Source organism: Lissotriton vulgaris, chromosome 7 (genome assembly GCF_964263255.1).
Source record: "Lissotriton vulgaris chromosome 7, aLisVul1.2, whole genome shotgun sequence".
NCBI lineage: Eukaryota > Metazoa > Chordata > Amphibia > Caudata > Salamandridae > Lissotriton > Lissotriton vulgaris.
The window spans coordinates 1,148,932,519-1,148,939,968 of NC_141695.1; the positions used below are offsets into that span (position 1 = coordinate 1,148,932,519).

At 45.2% G+C, this 7,450-nt stretch overlaps 1 non-coding gene across 1 annotated transcript; it reads left to right on the forward strand.

The window, feature by feature from the left end:
- Window positions 1-7,044: 7,044 nt before the first annotated feature.
- Window positions 7,045-7,150, forward strand: LOC147703051 (U6 spliceosomal RNA). The gene has a single exon (XR_015298487.1). It is a non-coding gene; the product is annotated as a U6 spliceosomal RNA (small nuclear RNA).
- Window positions 7,151-7,450: the final 300 nt, after the last annotated feature.

Consider the following 7,450-nt stretch of genomic DNA (forward strand, 5'->3'; position numbering starts at 1 on the left):
GGTCTTGGAATCAAGGTATATCATTGACCTCAAGACCATGACACCATGGGGCCTTAATAATGATGAGGAATTGTGGGTCCACCTTTGAATATACACATGGGATCATGTGTATTATTAACTGTAATGTCCAAATAACAACTGAGAAATAGAAAAAACTTCCTGCTAACTCACTCATGTCCCTTATCCAACATCACTATTTATTGAATAATAAAATAAGATATTCTTGCCCATACAGGGCTACAAAACAACAGAGATGAATAGGCGAAAACATTGAGGTTTTAGGTATTTACAAGAGGTTTCATTGGGGGATACACCCCTAGAAGGAAATAGACTGAGAAAATACAGCGTTATATCAGGACCACATGTTTGCCATTATATATCTCGTAAGGTATCAAAATGTAATGTATGTACATGAATTAAGAAATGTTTGTTGTCGCAATGTTTTTAAATGAGCACTATGCACTTTATTTCCTGCGCCATTTTTCACACTGTAAGTAGAGGACAGATATACATTCAAAGATGGCCGCCACGTTGGGAAATTGTAACATCATCAATGTCAATGATTTCAGCTATGGCCGATGGTTTAAAATGGTGCCTTTTTACATAAACAAACTGACACTGACGAAGCTGGAATAGCGAAACGCGTCTGTCAGGGGTGAAGGGGGGTTTGCATTAAAATTACTTAAAATGGGATTCCAGTGTGCTTGCCATTTCTTCGACTTTATAGTTGAATGTCTTGCAATATATATATATATATATATATATATATATATATATATAAATATATATATATGTATATATATATATATAAAAGCTCTACCCCTCCCGGTCCCGGGTGGGAAATAAGGCTGCACACACGGGAATCTTGAATTCAAAGCAACTTTTTACTCGCACAGACGCGTTTCGGAAGCCACGCTTCCTTTCTCAATGTTGTTACATCGCAACGCGCGCCAGAGCGCCATTTTATTTCAAACGCACACACGGGTTTAGATGTGGGACATAGAGAGAGGACTGACGCGTGAACGCCATGTTGCTAGTACATGTCATTAAACAATAACATTTGCAAAAACAACAGGTGATGGACCGAATGTGGATCAATGTCACACACTCAACCCAGTCCAAAGATCTGGGCCCAAATCCATCGTTTTTTTGCACTCCACACCACCCCGGGTTAGACAATGGCGATATGCAAATCAGCTCTGACCCTGTGCCCCATGGGAACAGTCCAGTCCGAACTACAAAAGCCATGTCCTTCCCAGAACGGAATCAAGCATCCGAGGACCGGACCGGTTTCGAGGTAACACCTCTCATCAGCCCGGCTAGCTTGACTCCAGTGGTGTGATACCCCGAAACCGGTCCGGTCCTCTGATGCTTGATTCCGTTCTGGGAAGGACAGAGGGGCACAGGGTCAGAGCTGATTTGCATATCGCCATTGTCCAACCCGGGGTGGTGTGGAGTGCAAAAAAACGATGGATTTAGCCCAGATCTTTGGACTGGGTTGAGTGTGTGACATTGATCCACATTCGGTCCATCACCTGTTGTTTTTGCAAATTCCGCCCTAAGTGCGCTGGGGATGCCCAGACGTGGGTCCCAGGCACTCCACACCACTGGAGTCAAGCTAGCCGGGCTGATGAGAGGTGTTACCTCGAAACCGGTCCGGTCCTCGGATGCTTGATTCCGTTCTGGGAAGGACATGGCTTTTGTAGTTCGGACTGGACTGTTCCCATGGGGCACAGGGTCAGAGCTGATTTGCATATCGCCATTGTCCAACCTGGGGTGGTGTGGAGTGCAAAAAAAACGATGGATTTGGGCCCAGATCTTTGGACTGGGTTGAGTGTGTGACATTGATCCACATTCGGTCCATCACCTGTTGTTTTTGCAAACATTAAACAATAACATAGCAGTAAATAAACATTCTCCACATGATTTCTATGGCAGTATTTAAAGAAGGGGCGAACCTTGGGAATTACAAAGTTACTCACAATGAAATATAGCTGTGGATCGGCATAGAACCTCTCAATTAACTTTACAACGGGGCATGGAAGAAGATCTCGCTGTGGATCGGCATGTGGCAACCAACACGGTTGCCTCTATAATCTCCAAAGCCCGATACACTTATTTGTCCCAAAAACGTCCCTGTGTTGTAAATTGCATATTGTTATAAAGTTGCTGTACGCATAACAAAATCCTGCGAATACCAAGATATCTGCATCAATCATTCATTTGATTGTTGGTTCTCATCAGTTCATTCAACAATAAAAACACAATCTGTAACCGAAGGAAATACATAGCAGGTAACAACCCTGTATCGCTTGTTCTATGTACATGTATGACCAACACAGGATTGATCGCTGCATTTATCACTACTGCTCTATCGTTTAGCTTCCTAGGTGTACTGTTAATTCTTCCCCACAGTTCAGTCCTAAAGGGGCCTTTGTCTGGCAGTCTATAATATATCGAGATTCTAACCTACGGAGTTTTTGTAATCTGTCTCCTCCCCTGATGTTATCTGCAATTGCGTCAAGGCAATAATATTGTAACAGACTTCTATCGCTCTTATGTTTGATGGAAAAATGTCTTGCGACAGGATATGTGAAGTCTCTGTTAACTATGGCCCTCAAGTGTTCCAAAATGCGCAATTTTACGGGGTTTATAGTGCTGCCTATATACTGGAGCCCACAAGGGCATTGGAGGCAATAAACTGCAAATGGCGTAGTACAGGTAAGGAATTGATTGATTTTCTTTTTCATTTTGCACCCTATGATCTCATATGAGTGAACCCTTTTACTACTGGCACAGGCCTTACAACGGCCACAAGGGAAAAAACCCTTCACATCCTTCAGCTTGCCTGTTTTTGTGGGAATAGGTGACAAGTGACTATGTACCAGAGTGTCCCTCAAAGATCGGGCCCTCCTAAAAGTGATTAAGGGGTTATCAGGTATATCACTCCCTATGATGTTATCACTTTTCAGGATGTGCCAATACCTTTTCAAGATTTTTCTTAGTTGTTGACAATCCTGAGAAAACGGGGTGATCATTCTGAATTTGTCTGTATTATCTGAGGGTTTGTTCTTTTTAATGAATAGGGTCTGTCTCGGTGGTTTCCTCACCCTGTCTAAAGTGTTCTGTAATAGTTGCTTGCTGTACCCCCTGGCCTCGAATCTTTCATTGCTCTCCTTTGCCGCAAGCTCAAAGTCTTCATTGGTAGAACAATTACGTTTTAACCGTAGAAGCTCGCCATCCGGTATACTTTTGATACGTTTTTGGGGATGGCTGCTCGACGCATGAAGCGTACTATTTCCTGCCTTGGAGCAGCGAGCAAGGACATATATATATATATATATATATATATATATATATATATATATATATATATATATATATATATATATATATATGTCAATTGATTGTGCATACGTGTTTGGGTGTGGGGTTCTCAGAGAAATGTTTATTAAATGCCCAGTCTAGTAATGATTTGTGTTATTTAATCTGAAAGTAACCGGAGTTGATTACAGATCTTGATCTTTGTAGTATATTGTGTGTGTGGTTGGAGTTTCTGAGGCACTAATTTGCTTTTCAATTAATTAACGTTGCCGGCTGTCCATTGTCTGGTCCCTGCATATTGTTTATCGGCAGGAGTCACAAACAAGCTTCATAGCTCTGATGCAATGTTGTGCACATGAATGGGTGTTTTGTTTCAGCTGACCTTTATTGAATGGGTCTAAGGTGTATGCCGACTGTTGATTAAGCAGTGTTTTGCCAATTATGTATGTGGCTTTGGTGCAATGTTGATTGCATGAGGATGTCATCATTCTGTCTAAGAGAAGGCAATTTAATGGTGTATTTGGAAAGGTGTCTTGCAGTGAATATCTGTGGATGGAAAATGCAGAGGGTGCGTGATGATTCTGCTATTTCGGGGGTGTTGGGTATGCGTGAGTATGTCCATGTGGTACTGATTAGGTGGATGGGTGCTCTACAGTCGCTTTGGTTTATATTTGTATCATAGAAATAGCCACTTATTCACCAAACACGTGTCGTGTTGCATGGTGTGTGTTATGGCAAGAAGACCTATGGGTAAGTCAGCTGTTCTGTGGGACAGAAGCAGGGCAAAGGCAAGCAGTACACAGCCCTGTAAGTTAAAAACAACCTGGGTAGCTCAAACATTAGCAAAGTAAATAGTCGAAACACTGCAGACTTTGGAATCAGCAGCGCAGTTCAAAGACCAAACACATCAACAAGCACCCATTCAGACACCTTCTGAAAAACATTTGGACAGCCATACACGCATATACACTTCATATGTCAATATTCACGCGCTGACGCAGGGAAAACATCTATCGACATCTGGACACATTCACTCACATACGTAAATGCAAAATACATTCACAATTTAAACATGAAGCATAAAATGTGTTACATTGGAAACCTCAATGGTGGAAATACAGGATTTAAAACTGGAATTCCAAGTCAAAAACGAAAGAAATCAGAGAATACAATATAAGTATTAGCAAAGAATCACTAATAAAGGATTTCGTGCAGCACTTGGAAGACTTTTATGCCTAATAGCAAACACCACAAATGTGTATTTGTTGTGTGTGAGGAAAACAAAAATGCGAATTGTGTAAATTAGCCTGGGATTTGAATTGAAGCGTCTACTCACATAGTAGAGGTGCTGTTCTTGAAAGACCCAGAATATCTAGTCAAAATTGGCTACCTCTAGAGCACACGTCTCGCATGTATGGGCAGTTGTTGTGCCAGTTTTGTGACGCAGCGCAGGCACAAAAGATGTGCCATGGTGCGTGGTATTTACAACATGACGCATCTCCCAGATGCGTCACGTTGTAAAACCCTGCGCCAGAAGGATGCTTTCCATCGCAGGGGGGGGGGGGGGGGGCTTTCCGGCACAGGAACGCCTCCCAAAAGTGGCTGAGTGAATTTCACTCAGTCACTTTTGGGCCCATGCTGCGTCAAAACCCTGCGCCTGCTTGAAGCAGCCGTAAGGATTGACGCAGCATTGGGGAGATAGAGCCCCCCAAGCCTTGCTGGAGCTGCGTCGCACTTGCGATGCAACTCCAGCAAAGCGCCGCTTTTACGGCACAGATGCGTGACGCATCTGTGTCGTTTTTGCTCCATGGTGCGCCGCATTGTAAATGCGACGCATCCAGGGTGGCGGAGCTGCGGTGCACAATTACTGACGCATCCCTGCTGTAATGCAGGAATGCACGAGTAATTGTAAATCTAGCCTGTATGAGTTTAATGTTTAGGAGTGTTGCTTTCTTCTCTTCTTCTTAGGCCTCTCTGGTTCTTTTGTTATGGTGGCTCACTTTATCCTGCGGTCTATTTTGTCTTTTCTCGTTGACACCTGATATTTCATTGATTTCCTCTCAGCTAATGCACACTCTGCTTCTAGAGCCAATTCTTGTTCTCCTATGTTTCATTGTACTTGTCTGGTCCGCCAGAGGTTTCTCTTCTCTTTTAATCCTACATATTTCTTCTGTCAGGGCAGTGGCGAGATGCAAAATGATGCCCCCCCCCCACCAAATTGTGATGAAGGGCCTGAGTCTCCCATATCTCACAGACATTAATTGGCCTTTGGCTCAATGGGTACCCTGAAGGATTGGGGGCCATCTGAAGGGCTGCCACCCCATACCCGAGCTGCAGGGGCTGTAGGGACCTGTATTTTGCCCCTGTGCCAGAGATCATTGCTTCCAACAATCTATTTTGCGACCTCTTCATTTTTGATTCCCAGATTTGTATCTCTTTTTCCTCTTATATAAATCTACTTTACCATCTTTTGATTAGTGATTTCCTGCTTCTTATCTCTTTTTCCTCTTGCACTTATATTTTTCATGACTTTGTCACCACTTGCCTTTCTATCTTTAACTCCTGGATGTCCTCTCACCCCCTACATCTCATCCCCTCCAAGACTGAAATTATTTTTTTTCGTACAACCATCCTCCATTCTATTCCTCCCACCCTTCAATTTTCACCCTCTTACCTCTTGCTTTTTTTCTACTAATAACCTGCATATTTTCCAGAGACTCCAGTCGTTCCTTCTCTCAGTTTCTCACTTCTGACATTATTAAATCTACAACCTTCAAAAGATGTGACCACTCTTGATACAATCGGCCATCACAACTTTTATTTTCTTGGGGTGGGTGTAACTCGTGCAAATCCGTGTAACTTAATCAAGTATAATTATCTAAGAATTCTGTGAGATTATGCAGATTTACGTAAGAAAAGTAATTTTGTATTACCGCCAGGTCCCTCCTGACCTCGTCCCATTCCTTAAAATATGGAGATGACTATCTCCACGACAGAAAAAAAGAAAAGGAGCATGCTGGGATACCCTACCTGCTCCCTCCCACTGTGAGTACATAAGCGGTACCAGCCCAGCATGCAGCCTGTTCTTTTTTTCTGTTTCCGACAGAAAGGTTTGTTGTATGCTGTGATGTTGCTGCACCTGCTCCTGCTGGGCTGGGGTGGCGTTCTGGTCCTTCTCTGCTCCCCCTGCCCGGCTGCCTTGCTTCGCCGGCAGGGGTGCTGTTTTCCTGGCATGTCTGCCTCCCGGCCTACCTGGCTTACTGGATTGCATGGCATCTTCCTGGCTGGTGTTCCGGATTGCCGGCCCTTTGCGGCTGGTGCGCCGTCTCCCGATGTAGCTTCCGGGTTGCCTGTGCGTGTCTCCCCGTGCTTCGCCGGGTGGGAGACGCGCTGCTCCTATTGTTAGAGGTGCAGCGCTGGATGGATTCTGGAGCGGGCTGGGTGTGTGGGGGCCTTGTTCATGGTGCTGCGGCCCCCACTTCTATCAAGTTGTGCAGTCCATGTCTTTCGCTTCGACGCTTCCCTCACACGCTTTGGAGGTTGTGTTTTGCGGGGATGTGGGGACCGGCACTTCGACGTTGGGGACGGGCTAACTAGAATTCAGCCTCGCTCTGCTCCTTGGTTTGGCAGGTGCTTTCATGCAGCGACGGCCACTGTGCCGTTCCTTTTCCCTTCATGTTGATGGGGATGCTTGGCTGGCTGCCGGTTTCGGTGGTATTTGTGCTCGCTTCGGCGGCCCGTATTCTGAACTTGGCACGATACTGAGAAGATTACATAGCCCCTGCCCAAGGTTGACACGCAAATTCGTGAAGCGTAATATGTCTTGCTGCAGGGTTTGGCCCGTTTCGCAGCGCTGCGATGTCTTCCCCTGATGTTGCGGTTTTGTGGTCTGCCCTGCCTGGCGCTGATGTCCTGGAGGTCGTCTGGGCAGTCTGTTGGGGTGCGGTGGGCTGTTGGGGCGCTCTACCTGCCCTCCTGGTAAGTTCCGCGTAGCGGTCCCTGTTTCTTTCTTTTTTATTGTCCGGGTTTCCTGCTGTCGTTTTTTTGCAGGTTCCTCCGGGGCCTGGTCCTCTGGTCCTTGGCTCCCTGCCTGTGGCCAGTGTGGATCTTGCTGTGGCCTCGGCGG